This window comes from Aethalodelphis obliquidens, unplaced genomic scaffold (genome assembly GCF_003676395.1).
Source record: "Aethalodelphis obliquidens isolate GAN/ISIS:26980383/991018 unplaced genomic scaffold, ASM367639v1 scaffold3, whole genome shotgun sequence".
NCBI classification, from domain to species: Eukaryota; Metazoa; Chordata; class Mammalia; order Artiodactyla; family Delphinidae; genus Aethalodelphis; species Aethalodelphis obliquidens.
The window spans coordinates 16988455-17006029 of record NW_020837947.1 but is presented as its reverse complement, the minus strand read 5'-3'; the positions used below and the strand labels follow the sequence as shown (position 1 = coordinate 17006029).

General features: G+C 43.0%; 1 protein-coding gene and 1 long non-coding RNA gene across 5 annotated transcripts in view; both read left to right on the top strand.

Annotated features, from left to right (window-relative positions):
- SASH1 (SAM and SH3 domain containing 1) overlaps positions 1-17575 on the top strand; it is a 326913-nt gene that overhangs the window by 364 nt on the left and 308974 nt on the right. The gene's annotated exons all lie outside the window — the stretch shown is intronic.
- Positions 7861-14073, top strand: LOC113608003 (uncharacterized). Of its 3 annotated transcripts, none has more exons than XR_003428177.1 (3): positions 7861-10404; positions 10934-10991; positions 13809-14073. It is a non-coding gene; the product is annotated as an uncharacterized LOC113608003 (long non-coding RNA). The 3 variants fall into 3 exon arrangements; XR_003428178.1 differs by lacking the exon at positions 13809-14073 and adding an exon at positions 11371-11417; XR_003428179.1 differs by lacking the exon at positions 13809-14073 and adding an exon at positions 11352-11399.

Here is a 17575-nt window from a genome sequence, read left to right as displayed (position 1 = left end):
ATACCGCATAGCTTGTGGGCACGCAAGACATTACCTTATTGAAGCAACACGATTCGCTGATAGAAAGGGATTGTAACATCGAACTAGGTTTTTAACACAGATGAAGTGTTTCTTGGAACTCTGGGTTGCGTTGTTACTTTTGATTTTCTTTAAATGTATCTCATTTAGGATTATATAAATACACCTGTCTGTGAGTGTATATATATATAATGATCATAATGTATACTATGATCAGAAGAGCATGAAAAAGGCACATACTAATGTCTAAAGCTAATTTTTATCATTTTTGAACTGGGCATATTCAGACCTCTTATTTCTTTTTATGTCACTGAGAACTGTTGAGTTTACTTCAGATGAATTGGTCAGGTTCTGAAAGGTGCCAGAACAACACAGATTCCCAGGCCTTGGGGACCCTGGCTGATCATCTCATTTTATAACTGAATAAACTGAAGTTCCCCTACTTGAAGAACCAAGAGTTGGGTTACAAGATCCTAGACCCCAACCCCAGTGCAGTGCTTTTTCAGTTAGTATATCTCACTGTTCCATAGTATAACTTTTCATTGTATTTTCTCCTTTCTAATGTGAATTTGAACTTCACTGGAAATAGAAGATTCTGTTGCAAACATGGGTGATTTTTAGATCGGAATAAAAAAGTCTCTTTTGGTGGCAGCAATGTAATCTACCTGTCTTTTCCCTGGCAGTATGACTTATCTTCTTTTATAACATAAAGTTGACTCCAAGAACAAATTAAAACATTGGTTTCTAGAATAATCACTTCTGTTCATTAAAGAATGCTCACCATGCCCGGTGTCTTAGGTTTAAATGCTGTATCTCGGCTGGCAGAAATCAGGGTAAAAAAATACTATACTGTTCCCAGACATAACTAAAAAGGCCCAATTTTCAGATCCATATGCAAGCTTTGGAGACATCCACCTTCGTTTATCCAAGTCATTCACTTAGCAAAATGTTATCAATCAGTTGTATTCTGGAGACTGAACCATTTCTATGCTCTTGTAATATTTCGATTGTTTAAATGCCTTAGTTTTGATTAGGAGCTCATTTTGACAAACCAGAAAAACAAAAAGGGCTTTTTCCTGCATGCCCTCAGGGCAGGAAGGGATGTCTGTGCTCCAAGGGGCTGGGAACTGATGGAGCAGCTGGCTGGGTCCAGGATGCGAGGACAGCCCGAGGGGCCCAGGCAGAGGCTGGAACTCAGGAAATACACAAAGGGGTGAGGGGTAGGTATTGGTCCTCCCCACTTAGACCCCCCGCCCCAGTTCCTTGCCGGAAGAGTTTCCAGGTAAGATACAGTCAGTCCCATGAGAGAAGATCAGAACTGTAGAGTAAACACCTATCACAAATTCAGGCTCGCCTGTTGTTCTCTTCAACCTTGGTGACTCAAACTGCCGTTTCGAAAATTCTCTCCTCTTTCGGAAGTTCTTCAGCCTCTGGCTCCGTCTCGGCTCCATCTCGGCAACTACATGTTGTCACCAGTTCCCCTGGCAAGTGGGTGGCCACTTACCGCCAGGCCATCAGGCCCCGACACCGCCTTAGGTTGCTGGCAGCAGCTCACTGGTCTCCCCTGAGCTCCTTCCGGGCTGTGCAATAGGTAAAACACCTGCCAACTCAGACAGCCAGGGACGGGCCCAGCCCAGGGCAGGAGGGACTGAAATTCACTGGGATCCTGTGGCTGCCCAGGGGCCTGTGTGCATCAACAGAAACGAAGTTTGGAGAGGCTGTGTACCTTCACAGCGTCTTTCTATCATAATTAATGCACCCAGCCTCTCTTGTGGTCAGCAGGGCGTTACCTTAACTGCATAGATGGTGAGACCCAGAGATTTAATGATGGGTTAGGCGCTGTCTGCGTAGCGAGCAGTGTGGGAGTGAGAAGTATAAGCCTCTGCCATCAGAAGCAGGTCCTTTCATCCATAATGTGGGACATTTGCTCTCAGCCTTCTCTGCCTGGAGGACCAGAGGAGTTCCTCCATGGATAATTCCCTAGTTATTCTTTGTTCTTAGTGCATTTGAATTTCTGCATGTCTTTGGTCTTTCAGACTGCTTGTGTCGCTTAGAAATTCACCTCCATGCTGGACAGGACCAGATAATCCTCTCCTCTAAGAGGATAAGAGCAGCCCCTGCGAGTTCAAATTCGGGAGCTTGCCTCGAGGTGCAGTTTCAAATCCCCAAGGTTGTGTGCTGTTCAAGGACAGTGGACAGATCAGGTCCCTGCCCTGCACACAACTTCGCACAGTGGTTCTACACGCCAGCTTCAGCACGGACGGGTTAAATGTGAGGACGCAGTCGCCAGTGGGTGCTATATACGGGCACAGGTGTTTGGGGGAAGTGAACAGTGGTAACTGACTCTGTAGTCCTGTGTGATCATCATCACCCCCGAGACCCAAACCGTTTTTCTTTTTTTCCAACCTGAAATCCCCATTCACCCCCATTCCTTCTCTCCACGTGAGCTCAACTGAACAAAGCATCAGGCAAGTGCTCACCAAGTCTGGCTTCTGTACTTACTCTCCTGTTTCTGCAGAAAACACAGAGGAAGAAGACATGCTCTTGACTCACGAAGGTCAAAATACAGTTGAGAGATGAACTATATGTACACGAAACAATTAGAGAACAAAATAATATATAAAAGAGTATCCAAGTGCATGGTTCACGCACTAAATGCAACAGGGATTCTGAAGTCAGGGAAGTTGGAGAAGGTTTCATGAAGGAAATGGATCAAGAAGGATGGATAGAATTTTGAAAGGAGAGGGATGGGCATCCAGGTGAAGGGGATGGTGTTGGATAAATGCTGGGATGCGGAAACACGCCTGGTGCTGGGACAGTACTGAGTGCCTGAACAGGAAATGCATGTGAGGGTCGGGGAGAGAGAAACTTGAGCAGATCCTAGAGAGCCTTGAAGGCCAAGCAAAGGAGTTAAGACTTGGGAGCCATGGAAGGTATGGGAGCAGTAGAATGGCATGGTAAAAGCAGCGTTTAAGGAAAAGTAGTCTGTCCACATAGATTGGATTCTGAAGATTCTGGAGGCCGTCAGAAAGCTGTTGTTACAGGACCTAAACATGAGATGACAGGGGTCCCAGGCCAGAGCGGTATAAGTTGAACAGGGAGAAAGAAGCATATTTCTAAGGAAAAATATGAAATGCTGGTTGATGAATGGGATCCTGTAGGGTGTAAACTACATCAAGTTAGAAATGATGGCTGTCGTGTGTACTAGGTAACAGTCTGTCTCTGCTTAGGATAAAGAGAAGTCTAATTCTCCTTAGATCTACTCCTAAGGCCAGCAAACCTATCTGATACTTCCCTGTTCCTTGAGGTAGCCAAATCTTTTCTACAAAAATCTCAAGGCACCAGTGCCCATCCTAAGAGCTCAGAACAAAATTTCTCTGCTAGCAACACTCCTGCCGTATGGAACACTTTGCACTCTCAAAACTCCTCGTCTCTCTGTTTTCATGACATTGTAGGTAGATTTTCCGATTTCTCCTTCTTAGCGATTGGTTGCTAAACATGAAACATTTTTATTCTTTCACACTCACTGTGTTAGTTTCTCTCTAGTTAGTCTGCTTCTCACATCTCCCCCTCTCTGGCTTTATTCGTATCAATTTGCCCACTGAAATCTGGTGACCTGGCAGCATCCTTTGCTTTAGATGATCGACTTTGCCAGGCATACACATAGTTGTATTACTTAAACTCTCTTCTGTCCACAAGAGAAAGAGGTACACAATTCACCTGAGAGCTTGAAAGGGGAGGCAAGTTATCACAAGCACACAAGTGAAGAAAATCAAGAGGTTGCGCGTTTAGACTGAAAAGTCCTAGATAGATTTTAAAGGTAATTGTGAATCATAGAAGGTGGAGAACTTTAAGGGGCCATACACGTGTTCTATTTCACCTTTGGAGTTTTTTTTTTCATATTTATTTATTTGGCTTTGCCGGGTGTTAATTGCAGCAAACAGGATCCAGGACCCTGACCAGGGATCGAACCCGGGCCCCTTGCATTGGGAGCGCAAGGTCTTAACCAGTGGACCACCAGGGAAGTTCCTGCAGAGTACTTTTAATAGTTTTTTCTTTTAATCTTTTTTTTTTTTGCGATACGCGCGGGCCTCTCTCACTGCTGTGGCCTCTCCCGTTGCGGGGCACAGCCTCCAGACGCACAGGCTCAGCGGCCATGGCTCACGGGCCCAGCCGCTCCGTGGCATGTGGGATCTTCCCGGACCAGGGCACGAACCTGTGTCCCCTGCATCGGTAGGCGGACTCTCAACCACTGCGCCACCAGGGAAGCCCTTAACTTTATTTTTTTTTAACTTTTTACTTTATACTGGAGTATAGCTGATGAACAATGTGATAGTTTCAGGTGCACAGCAAAGAGACTCAGACATACAGATACATGTATCCATTCTCCCCCAAAGTCCCCTCCCATCCAAGCTGCCACATAACATTGAGCAGAGTTCCCTGTGCACAATTTAACTTTAAAAAAAAGTATACTTGAAAATATGGCAGTGTTGATGTAACACTGTAAGCATTTGTATTGAAAATATCCCAAATTTTAAAATGAAACCTACTGATAAAAAAAAAAAAAAAATCTGTGTGTTTTTTCTCCTCCACTTTCCTCTCCTAAGCTCATTTCATTCCCTTAGACCTCTGGCCTGCACTGTTAGAGTGTCCATCTCCAGTGTGTTAACATGACTTTGGCACTTGGCTAGAGGCTCCTGCAGACGCTGCCTCCTGCGGACTCAGTAGTGATGGGATCTCCGTGGGCTCACAGGGCAGGCCGGAGGGGGCCGCGATCAGCCTGCTTATCATTATTGATGTGGCTTCGGCGACCTCTGCTGCATTTCTGTCCAGTGCGATTCTGGATGCAATTCAGAAAACACCTGCCGAAATCCTTGCGAGAAATCCATGCGCGTGCCAAGGCCTGGTGATTGGTGTCACTCGTGAACGACGTGAAGGTCAGCCTCTTGGCCCTCCTTTAGCTCTTATTTTAATGAAAGTCAGAATTCTTTATTGAGCGGATTTTAATACAGACCCAGCACAGGCTGGCATTTCTACTTTTTCTACTATATAAAATAGTCTTTTAACTAAAACGGAAGAAGGGTGGAGATTTTGCAGGGCGTTTAAAATTGGAGGAGGGTTAGGAAAGAGATTCTCTGTGTTCTTTGAAATATCAGAAAGCTTAAAATTTATGTTTGATCTCTCCTTTCACTACTTCAAAGGAATCGTACCTCTGTGATTGCTTCCTTCCTTTTGGGGGGGATCTATCGTCTTCCTCCCCAAACCTGTGCAGCTTTTAGCTGATGTAACAAGATCACTTCCTTACATCAGTGAGGGTGTTTCAACCCTACCATTTATGCTACTGTTTTCAGTACACGTTTTTTTTTTGTTTTGGGGTTTTTTTTAAATACGGGTTTTGCTTTTCCATTCACTATGTAAATATATGAGTTGTAAATAAGAGACAGAAACTCTAGAGGAATTTGACACAGAGTGTCCACAGTAGAAACTTACCATACACTAAAAGTTCATTTGGTCTTAGACCAAATGAAAAACTTGTATAATTAATATAACACATTGATTAATGATGACAATAATAACTAACATGCATTACATATTTAGTAAGTGCTAGGAACTGTGCTAAGTATTTCAAGGGTATTATCTAATTTAATCTTCATAATGCCCCTTTATTCTTCTAAAATGAATGAGATAATAGTCTATGTGGGTCAAGGTTTAGTTTTAGGCATGCAATTTAGGAAGAATACAGGCAAACTGAGGCACGTGGCAAAGTGAAGATGAGAGCAACAGGAGAGAGCAGAGGTTCTCAAACTTGAGCTTGGGGACTTCCCTGGTGGTGCAGTCGTTAAGAATCCACCTGCCAATGCAGGGGACATGGGTTCAATCCCCGGTCCAGGAAGATCCCACATGCCATGGAGCAACTAAGCCTGTGCGTCACAACTACTGAGCCTGAGTGCCACAACTACTGAAGCCTGCGTGCCTAGAGCCTGTGCTCCACAATTAAAGAAGCCACTGCAACAAGAAGCCTGTACACCACAATGAGAATATTTGCAAACAAAGCAACTGACAAAGGATTAATCTCCAAAATATACAAGCAGCTCATGCAGCTCAATATCAAAAAAACAAACAACCCAATCCAAAAATGGGCAGAAGACCTAAATAGACATTTCTCCAAAGAAGTTATAGAGATTGCCAACAAACACATGAAAGGATGCTCAACATCACTAATCATTAGAGAAATGCAAATCACAACTACAATGAGGTATCACCTCGCACCAGTCAGAATGACCATCATCAAAAAATCTACAAACAGTAAATACTGGAGAGGGTGTGGAGAAAAGGGAACCCTCTTGCACTGCTGGTGGGAATGTAAACTGATACAGCCACTATGGAGAACAGTATGGAGGTTCCTTAAAAAAGTAAAACTAGAGCTACCATACGACCCAGCCATCCCACTACTGGGCATATACCCTGAGAAAACCGTAATTCAGAAAGAGTCATGTACCACAATGTTCATTGCATCACTATTTACAATAGCCAGGGCATGGAAGCAACCTAAGTGTCCATCGACAGAGATAAATGGATAAAGAAGATGTGGCACATATATACAATGGAATATTACTCAGCCATAAAAAGAAACGAAATTGAGTTATTTGTAGTGAGGTGGTTGGACCTAGAGTCTGTCATACAGAGTGAAGTAAGTCAGAAAGAGAAAAATAAATACCATATGCTAACACATATATATGGAATCTAAAAAAAAAAAGAGTGGTTCTGACGACCCTAGGGGCAGGAAAGGAATAAAGATACAGACGTAGTGAATGGACTTGAGGACGTGGGGAGGGGGAAGGGTAAGCTGGGATGAAGTGAGAGAGTGGCATGGACATATATCCACTACCAAATGTAAAATAGATAGCTAGTGGGAAGCAGCTGCATCACTCGGGTATCAGCTCGGTGTTTTGTGTCCACCTAGAGGGGTGGGATAGGGAGGGTGGGAGGGAGACGCAAAAGGGAGAGGATATGGGGATTTATGTATGCATATAGCTGATTCACTTTGTTGTACAGCAGAAACTAACAAAACATTGTAAAGCAATTATACTCCAATAAAGTTGTTAAAAAAGAGTGGACCCCGCTCACTGCAACTAGAGAAAGCCCACGCACAGCAACAAAGACCCAACGCAGCCAAAAATAAATAAATAAATAAATTTATAAAAACAAAAAACCCCCAAAACAACTTGAGCCTGCAGCAGAATCTCCTGGAAGGCTGGCTTAAACACAGATTGCTGGGTCCACCGCTGTTCACCTCCACCCAGCAGCCTATTAAAGGGCTGGACTGTAAGTGATACACTTGGGACAGTGGATGTGACATTGGCCAAAAGGTATGGATTGAGACCAGCACGTCTGAGAGTGAGGGAGAACAAGATAGAGTGGGCTGCCCGTGGAGGAACCTGGGAGGTGCCCACGCAGAGGAGGGTGATGGTTTTCTGAGCAAAAATTACAACCTGGTGGCCCCGAGGCTGAACGCATCTGCAGATGGGTCTGCTGCGAGTATGCAGGGCCGCTAGGTGTTTTAATTTGAATGCATCCATCCTCCAGTTCCCTGTAGCCCCTACTCTCTCTTAGCCTTGATGATTCATCCATTTATGCTCACCGGCCTGGCCACAGATGGCCCTGGAGCTGAAGGCCCCTGAGGTACAGGCTGAGCGAGCAGCAGGTGAATGCTGGATTCGATTTTTTCATTTTATTTTATTTTATATTAGAGTGGAGTTGATTTACAATGCTGTGTTAGTTTCAGGTGTACAGCAAAGTGATTCAGTTATACATGTACATATGTCTATTCTTTTTCAGATTCTTTTCCCATATAGGTTATTACAGAATACTGAGTAAAGTTCCCAGTGCTATTCAGTAGGTCCTTGTTGATTACCTATTTTTATATATAGTAGTGTGGATATGTTAATCCTAGACTCCTAGGGATTTGATTTTTTTTCCGTAATCTGCCATCTGGACTCTATAGAATGAGAGAAGGGTCACTTGGTAAACTGATCCCAGTTTGTTCACTTATAGGAATTGCACACTGGGGGAAAGCACCCACTACAAACTGTGCTACCATGGAAGTAGTATCGTCCATCATTGTGCTGTTTCCTAGGATGGCTGTCTCCATCGAGCACAGCTCTCTAGGTCCCCCCAGTCTCCTCCAGGTCTTCTCCCTCCGAGGCTTCCTTTGGTTCCACCTTACTAGGGCTGACCCTTGGTGGACACAGGACCTGAATAGCAAAGCCATGCCCCTTCTGTCCCTCCCTGCAAACAGCACCCCAGGACTGCCCTCCCTGAGTCCAGTGGGCTTGTCTGCCCTGCAGGGACACACATGGGCCTAAAAAGCCAGACACTGGAAAGCCTTGGAAGACAATGACCCAGCCTTGGCAGGAAGAGACATAAGCAAGAGAAGTTTGGGGTTGATTACAAAACAGCTTGTGCCAAAAGTGGTAGATTCTCAGGAGAAAAACCTTATCTAGGAAGTTCCAGGGCAAGGAAGAATAAAGAAAAATGAAATGGCAGAGAGAAGCAACAAGACCAAATTAAGAAATGTAAGATCTAGATAGATCGTTAGGAGGCATGTATGGTCCGCAATGGATGCTTTGTCCTTGAGACATTTAAAATAAAATCAAGAGAGGCCTTCACTGACCACTCTAAGTAGCTTAAGTCTTTTCCACCTTCGCCTCCTGGGTTTGGTTGCGAGGTATTTCGCTGGCTCAGTTATGAGCATTCTGGGGTCGGGCTGCCTTCTAGGTGGGGAGCTAGTTATGAGCATTCTGGGGTCGGGCTGCCTTCTAGGTGGGGAGCTAGTTATGAGCATTCTGGGGTCGGGCTGCCTTCTAGGTGGGGAGCTAGGAACAGGGAGCCCTCTCTTCCTCGGACCAGCTTTCCATTCTTTCTCTTTTCTTTCTCTCTTTCTTTCTGACTTTCTTTCTTCCTGTCCTTCCTTTCCCTTCCTTCCTTCCCTCCTTCCCTCTCTCCCTCCCTTCCCCCCTTTCTTCCTGTCTTCCTGCAAATAAGGGAAAAAAAAAAACTTGAGGAGACCACTGGTGCAGGTTCCAGTAATAACCGTGGCAGGTAATTTTTGCACATCCGGAGTGAGTCATTTTCTTATAAATGAGATCAGGGGCTGTAGTGCTCCCAGAAGAAAAAAACACTTATATTGACGTGTTTATGTATTGGAATGATAATATTTGTCCATGTGAAAAGACGTGTGATTCCTTTCTCCCACACCATATGGCTTATTACTCTTCCTAATCCAAATAGTAGCAGCTGCTGCAGAATGCGAGAATGAGTTTTCCTGAAGTAAAAATGGGCTGTCTTGGACGCCACATGTACTTTCCACAGTATCACCAGCAATTCACCAGAAACCTACATATGGGTCCCTTCCATTAATCCATTCCTTTCTTTATTCATATCTCAGAAGTTCATTTTTCTATCCACTTCCATTCTGTCCCTCTCACCCAACCTACCCCCATTCAGCCTGGGCCCCCACGGGGCCACTCCACCTCGGGAACATGGACGCGTATTGTTTAGAACTGTTGGCAACTGAAGGTTTCAGTTTGGGTCTTGCTGACCGCTGACAACTGCCAGAGAAAATGGCAGTGAATTTTCGCCCTGGTTCCCCATGTGGCTTCCTACACTGCTGAACTGCATTATATATTTGTAGTTAATCAGACACATGAAGACACTGAAGCAGTTAATGACTCCCCCTCAGGCCAACTTGGCCCAACTCTGAGGTAATGGAAAGTGTAGGGCAGCACTTTCTACAGACCACTGGAATGTGGTTTGCAGAGACCCTTGAGGTTTAAGAAGGAAGCCATTTGTGGCCTAGGTGCTGGATGCCACTGTAGAAACCAACACGCTCACCAGCACAAAATAACCCAGTTTCACAGAGGAGAGGTATCTGTGGCACTTATCATTACACGGTCATTCTGAGTCCCCCTGAAAGCTGGAGGTTTTAGAAAATCAAAACACTCTTCTTGCTGATTATACACATTAGAGTGGTAAATATCTAGACCATTTAACCAAAAGAAAAAAAAAAGTCCTGACCAAATATCCCAAAACTTGAGCCTAAAATGAAAGTATATAGATAATTGCTTTAATTTTCCACTTCAGTTGGTTAAGTTATAATAATACCTTGCACTTGCGTGATGTATCATAGTTTTCAGGGTGTTTTCATGTATATTAATAGTAATTGAGACTTTTTTCCAAGAAGACTGTCAGGTGACCTGAATCGATGGACATGCGTGAGATTGGTATATTATCTCTGTCAGCTACGTTTTCTGTTCCTCCCACAGCGGGTATCACTAATTTCCAACTTGTATCGGCCATCTTCCCGCAGCCATTTGTCTTATTCAGGTGTGTATTGGTCAGTTCTCTAAGTACCTGTTCCTTTTTTTTTACAAGTTATAATAGGGTGATTTATCAATGTCATTCTTCTCACTTGGCAACGAGAGAGAAACTACAAGATATTATAGAATCGGTCTGCATACCTGGCCTTTAGCCACAGTTCTCCAACTTGAAATGGCATTTATACCCCTTCATCACAGACCTTGTCAAGAGGTCCTGGAGTCAGCCTTCACTTAGGCAGTCTTTGCCTTCAGGGTGCGTTAGGTAATTGTTTCATAAACTTCTTTGCCAAAACGAATATCTGACAACATTCCCAAGTCACATTTTGTGTTTAGGAGTTGCTGCCTGTGTGTGTATGTGTATATCTGCTTCTCATTTGTGTTTCTTATAATCGTAAGAAGTCTGACTCAGGCCAAGTAGGTGATTGTCCCTAAACGCCATGATGTGATTTCAGGGCTAAATAGTCCGAATAGGTCTTCCTAATTGATGATGACTGAAATCCCATGATCTGACTATCCTGCCTTTCCTCTGTCCCCAGCGAAACTTCCCCCGAAGGCTCAGCTCTCTCCACTCCCAGAACCCATCCTGACCTGCAGGTAGTGATCACTTGAACTGGGGTTAGTCCTACTGTCCTAAGCCTGGTGTCTGGTGGGCCTGGGCTGAGCCCTGGGCACCCTGTCTGCTGACTGCACCTTAGCTCACACCGTGCTTAGCTGGCGGGCATGCATGGGATGCTGCTGTTGCTTTCTGATTTGTACTTACGCTTTCCTGCTGAAATCCGAGTCCCCCACCCCTGCCCACTGATTATGCTGCTGAGCAAATGCTACCCTTCTGTGTCCCCGTTGCCTCAAGGTTCCTCCCATGTGTACCTAAAAACGGGGTGGTGGTATGATTTTCATGGGCCCCAGGCACTTTTGGCTTTGTGGGCCACTTCCTCCATTAAAAAATGTTGAAAGGGTTTCCCTGGTGACGCAGTGGTTGAGAGTCCGCCTGCCGATGCAGGGGACGCGGGTTCGTGCCCCGGTCCGGGAGGATCCCAGGTGCCGCGGAGCAGCTGGGCCCGTGAGCCATGGACGCTGAGCCTGTGCGTCCGGAGCCTGTGCTCTGCAGCAGGAGAGGCCGCAACAGTGAGAGGCCCGCGTACCGCAAAAAAAAAAAAAAAAATGTTGAAAGTTATGTTTTACAGTTGTCTTGGTATAAAGACAAATATGTTCATACTATATATATATATATTATTTATTAAATAATAAATTGAAAGTGTATTTTTTCTCCAGAATTTAATTTTCTTGAAAGAAATTAACACGTTGGCGTGGATCTCTAAAAGCATTGTGGGTTCTGGGCATTGTGCCTGGTGCCCCTGATGGTTAAGGTGGCCCTACTGAGAAACAGACCAGACCCTTTACCTTGGATCAGTGTTTCAAAGTTCCGTCCTTTGCAAACCACATTTAGGAATTTTACCGTATTGCTCTTTTCTCCCATACTAGTTTTCATGTAATATTTTTCCTTAAATGTACCCCCTTTGAAATTTTAATAACTGTATTTTGAAAAGAAAGTTTATGTCAGTAGTATAACTTGCTGTTAGGAACTATATGTTTATCCTCCCCCACCAGAAATTCAGCTGTTGAAAAACCCTAATCCTCAGTGCGAGGGTTTTGGAGGTGGGGTCTTTGGGAGGTAATTAGGTCATGAGGATAGAGTCCTCAAGGTGGGATTAGTGCCCTTATGAGAAAAGACAGGAGAGAGCTTGCTTCTCTTTCTGCTCTCCACCAAGTAAGGCCACAGTGAAAAGGTAGCTGACTGCAGACCAGGAAGTGGGCCCTCACCAAGAACTGCCTCTGCCAGCACCCTGATCTTGGACGTACCAGCCTCTAGAACAATGAAAAATAGATGTTTGTTCCTTAAGCCACCTGTCTATGGTAATTTGGTGTAGCGGCCTAAGCAGACTAAGACACTTGGCAAAAATAGAAAATAATCATTAATAATTATTAACACAAATGTTATGTAAATTTTTAAATTTATGTTCATGTTCTATCTAACCCCAGTGTTTTGAGTTCCTCAGCATCTCTTATCCTCTACTAGTCCTTGTAGAGTTAATGATCAGATCAACCCTAGCTCTAAGGTGCCTACGCTGTTCACGGTTTTCCTTTATTCACTGTCTGCCCACCAACACCCAGCCACTGCCCACGTTCTTGTTCCAAAACAAAGGGACCAGACAGACCTCCCCAACTCAGTTTAAGCATTGACAGAGCATCCCTGCCCATTAGACTGGATTTTCCTAGGAAACATCATTGGGTGTCATAATCCTGACTTACCATTTCCCACTAGAACAGACTGTCTAATAGAACTTTCCATGATGGTGGAAATGTCCTATGTCTGCACTCACCAATTCAGTACCCACTAGACAGACGTAGCTACTGAGCATCTGAAACATGGCTAGTGAGACTGAGGAAGAAAATTGTTACTTTTAATTTTAACCAATTTATATTTAAGCTCTTTAGCTACATGTGGCTAGTGGCTACCATATTGCACGGGACAGCAACGGAGTGTTTGATTTTGGCTATGACCATCCTTCTTGGATTCTCTGTCTCCATCCCAGAACTGATCAGTTCTAAAGTTCTTTCCCTTTCCATGAGGCCTGTCATGTCACACGGCCAAGTTTATTAGTGAAATGGATGACACTTATGCTGCTATGCTGCTATTAGATGTTCACACCATAGTGTGAAAGAAGGCTCTGGGAGGAGGTATGGCAGAAGGAAGCAGGAACAGAACAGAGAACTCTGTGTGCTGCTGGGAGCTTTATGGGTGTGTGGTGAGCGGGGACAGAATGGAGAGAACGAGGTATCAAATGTTAATTCCCCCTGCTTTTCAGTTTTGCAAAGCTAACAATACCCTAGATCTAAACTGTATTAATATCATTTTATTTCCTCCTCTTTGTCCTTTTAGAACAATTGTCAGTTGGAGTCAAAGGTTCAGGTTCAGAATAAACAGTCTGCTTAACAGTTTGTCATTGGGACTTCCCTGGCAGTCCAGTAGTTAGGAATCCTCACTTCCACTGCAGGGGGCCTGGGTTCGATCCCTGGTTGGGGAACTAAAATCCTGCAAGCCTCGCAGCGCAGCCAAAAAGCAAACAAAAACAGTTTGTCACTAACCTGCTAAACCTAGAAACTCCAGCTTGAGCTGGCTTCAAGCCCCAGGCTTTAGTGGTCACTTCGTTGGACCAACTGCACTTATTTAGCGGATATAATTCTATTTCCATTGTGGAGAAGGTGCACATAATAGCAGCTTTTGCCCCAAAGCAAAAATCCTTTGGGAAATCTGCCTGCACTAATGCATATATCGATATACATGCATATTTCCCATTAATACTAATAGAACCTAATGAGACTGTATAAATCATCTGAATTTTGACGCAGTGTGAATCTGATGTTGGATGCTTCGAGATGAACTCAGAAAGTCCATTTGTCTGGGAGCTGTTTCTTAATACGCCTTCATCTTGTAGCCGAATTCCTCTCCTGTGACTGAAATATTAATCAAAGGCTGTTTCTGCATCTCACATCATGTACACCTGCCTCTCATCATCGGAAGAGATGAAGTAGACTCATCTGTGTGACCGTGTGCCTCTATCTAGGCATAGTTTAAGGTTCTATTGACAGAAATAAAAAGGGAATGGCCAGAAAAGAGAAATTAAGAGAGATTTTCCTTTTCGTGGGGAGCAGTGTGCAGGGCCAGGCTAAATTAAGCGTACACATGCTCTGGAATCCTGGAAGGAGCGCCAGATCACATTGGCTGAGTGTGAGGAATTTATACATCTTCATTCCCCCACATGGTCCTCACCCGTTGTCAGCTATATCGAGCATCTTACCTCCAAACCTCCAGAGCAACATGTTTTACCTACACTGTCAATGTCTTCTGGGGGAGAAATGCATTGTATTACCTATCAGAGCGGCGGAAGTGCTTTCCAACCAGTGTGTCTCCCTCGTTCTTCAAAAAAGGGCCCTTCCAGTCTTCTCTAACTTCAGCTCCCTTTTCTGTCTGATCTTTCTCCTCTATTACCTGGATTCTAGTCACAGTGCTTTCTCATGGAGACTGCCTTTTGTTTTACTCTATTATAGGCAAAAAAAAAAAAAAAAAAAGTATACGGTAGTCCCTTCTTACTCATGGGAAGTACGTTCTAAGACCCCTAGTTGATGCCTTGAAATCACGGATAGTACCAAACCCTATACAGTTGACCCTCTGTAGCCTCAGATTCCACATCCGTGGATTTCACCAACCACAAGTTTAAAATATTTTGAAAAAAAATTCCAGGACGTTTCAAAAGGCAAGACTTGAATTTGCATCCCACCAGAGGGTTTTACAAAATATTTAGGTTGTATTCATAACTATTTACATAGCGTTTACATTGTATTAGGTATTATAAGTAATCTAGAGATGATTTAAAGTATAGGGAGAATGTGCATAGGTTATATGCAAATGCTACAGCATTTTGTATAAGAGATGAACATCCACGGAATTTGGTATCCACCAGGGTCCTGGAAGCAGTCCCTCACAGATATCAAGGCACAACCTTATATACCATGTATTTTCCCTATACATACATTCCTATGATGAAGTTTAACTTATAAATTGGGCACAGTAAGAAATTAACAACAATAATAATAAAATACAACAATTATAACAGCATACTGTAATAAAAGTTACATAAATGTGGTTTCTCTCTCAAATTATCTTATACAAATTTAATGCCTTTTCCATCTTAACTAAGCACTTACCACACACTGTGGCTGTAACTTTGGCAGATTGCAACAGCAAAACTAGCACAAATTTCTTTTTTCTTCTTCACAAGTTCACAAATAGAAGATTTGTTCTTACCGTAGATCTTAGCGTTATCTTATGATTTCCTTCCTTTTTTATTAAATCAAGAACTTTCACCCTTTCACTTAAAGGAAGCATTTTATGGTTACTCTATGGCATATTCCAAATTGCCAACATCACTACTCTTGCACTTTGGGGCCATCAAGTAAGGTAAGGGTTAATCAAACACAAGCACCCCAATACCACAACAGTGGATTTGATAACCACGCCGGCTGCTAAGTGACTAATGAGGGTGAGATATGCTGGACAAAGTGTTGCTTCCCATCCAGGGCAGGACAGAGCTGGAAGCCTTGAGATTTCATCACTTTATTCACAACAGCACACAATTTAAAATTTAAGAATTGTTTATTTCTGGAGTTTTCCATTTCACATTTTCAGACTGCAGTTGACCAGAGGTAACTGAAACCTCAGAAAGTGTAACCTTGGGTAAGGTGGGAACTACTGTACTATAAGAAAAAAGAAACACACACGCGCACTGCATTTTTTTCCCCAAAGTTTCTTTCAGACATAGCAAAAATAAGGATCAGACAGAAAGAAAAATGTAGATTGTAAGTAAAAACCTTGTTTACTGCTGGACTACAGAATCTTGGAATTATGGAAAATTAGCACTGGAAAGGACCTTCGGCAGTCTATCGCAATAACATTACGTGTAGCAGCTGCAGCTTTTCACAGCTGGCAAAGCCCTGGTGTTTCCACGGGTGTCTCGCATAAGCATGGCAAATACTGTTAGTGTCCCCTTCACAGATAAGGAACTGAGGCTAATTAAAAATGCTGCAAAAACAGCATCATTGATTTCTATATTGATAAATTGGAATCATTTAGTTTCTTCTCTAGTCCAAGAAAACAGAAGAATAACTATATGCAAAGCTGCTTGAATAAGCTTTTAAATCCAAGGTGTCTTAATTTCCAAAACCAGTGAAAGCCCTAAATGAATCTTGGGGTGTACAAAATATTTTAGAATTAGTTTGGTCATTATCATCTGCTTGAACCCAAGAGAATGCTAGAATTAAATTAATTAATAATAGTTGAGGATTAGTGAAATTAATAATTAATTAATTTAATTAATAATAGTTGAGGATAAGTGAAAGAGGTATTGAGCTGTAGTAGATCTTCAAGTCTTACTCTAAATTGAGACATCTTTTAAAAATGCAACACTTTGGAGGGAGGGGAAATTGGATGAAGGTAGTCAAAAGGTACAAACTTCCAATTATAGGATGAATCAGTACTAGGGATATAATTTAATGTACAACATGATAAATACAATTAACATTGCTGTGTGTTATATATGAAAGTTGAGAGTAAATCCTAAGAGTTCTCATCGCAAGGAAAAAATCTTTTTCTATTTCTTTAATTTTATATCTATGTGAGATGATAGTCACTAAACTTATTGTGGTAATCATTTCATGATATGTAAGTCAAATCATTATGCTGTACACCTTAAACTTACAAGTGCTGTGTGTCAATTATAGCTCAATAAACCTGGAAGAAAAAGGAAGAATACACTGGTTAGGATTATATTAATACGAATGATAAGCATCAGTTATGAACACAGATCTCTGTTTCTGTAGCTGTAAGATGGAAACAACGTTACCTACCAAATAAGTTGTAATAAGAATTAAATGAGACAGTTGAGTAGAAGAAAGACTTTTCATTCTAGTTACTAGGATGTAATACTCTGTCTATAAAATTTAAAGTTCCATTTTAAAAAGAAAACATTATTATTGAGTGGAAGAGCTTGTGCAGTCTACCTCTGTTATCCACATCAGAGGGAAACATGGTTATTTGGACCAGGAAGCTCTGGCTCAGGCATCCTCACCCTAGTTTCCTCTTCTCAAATTGTGGATATCTGATTTAGCAGGAACTAAAGGTGTGCTACCAACTGCAAAAACAATTGCATTCATTTATTCACTACTTTATTACAGGCTTGCTTGCTATGGGCCAGAGCCTACGCTAGAAATAAATACAAGGAGAAGATCTGTTCCTGCCCTTCAGGGGTCTCCCGGACTAGTGAGGGAAAGTCTAGGGAAGGGCACTTAAGGAAGGGACTGGATAATTATTGGGGCATTTATATAGGTTAGCTGACATACTCCTAATTACAGCCCTAGTCAAGTGGGTAATGTTATCCCCATTTTATAGCTGAGGCCCAGAGAATTTAGAGTAACTTACCCAAGGTCACACAGCATGTGAAACAAGGAGAAATCAAACCCCCATATGTCTGATCGTCCCCTTTGCACCACCAATACTAAACCGTGTGTTCCCACAGCCAGGTAGTATAATGAGGGTAGCCTTCGGCAGCTCCTACCTGCCA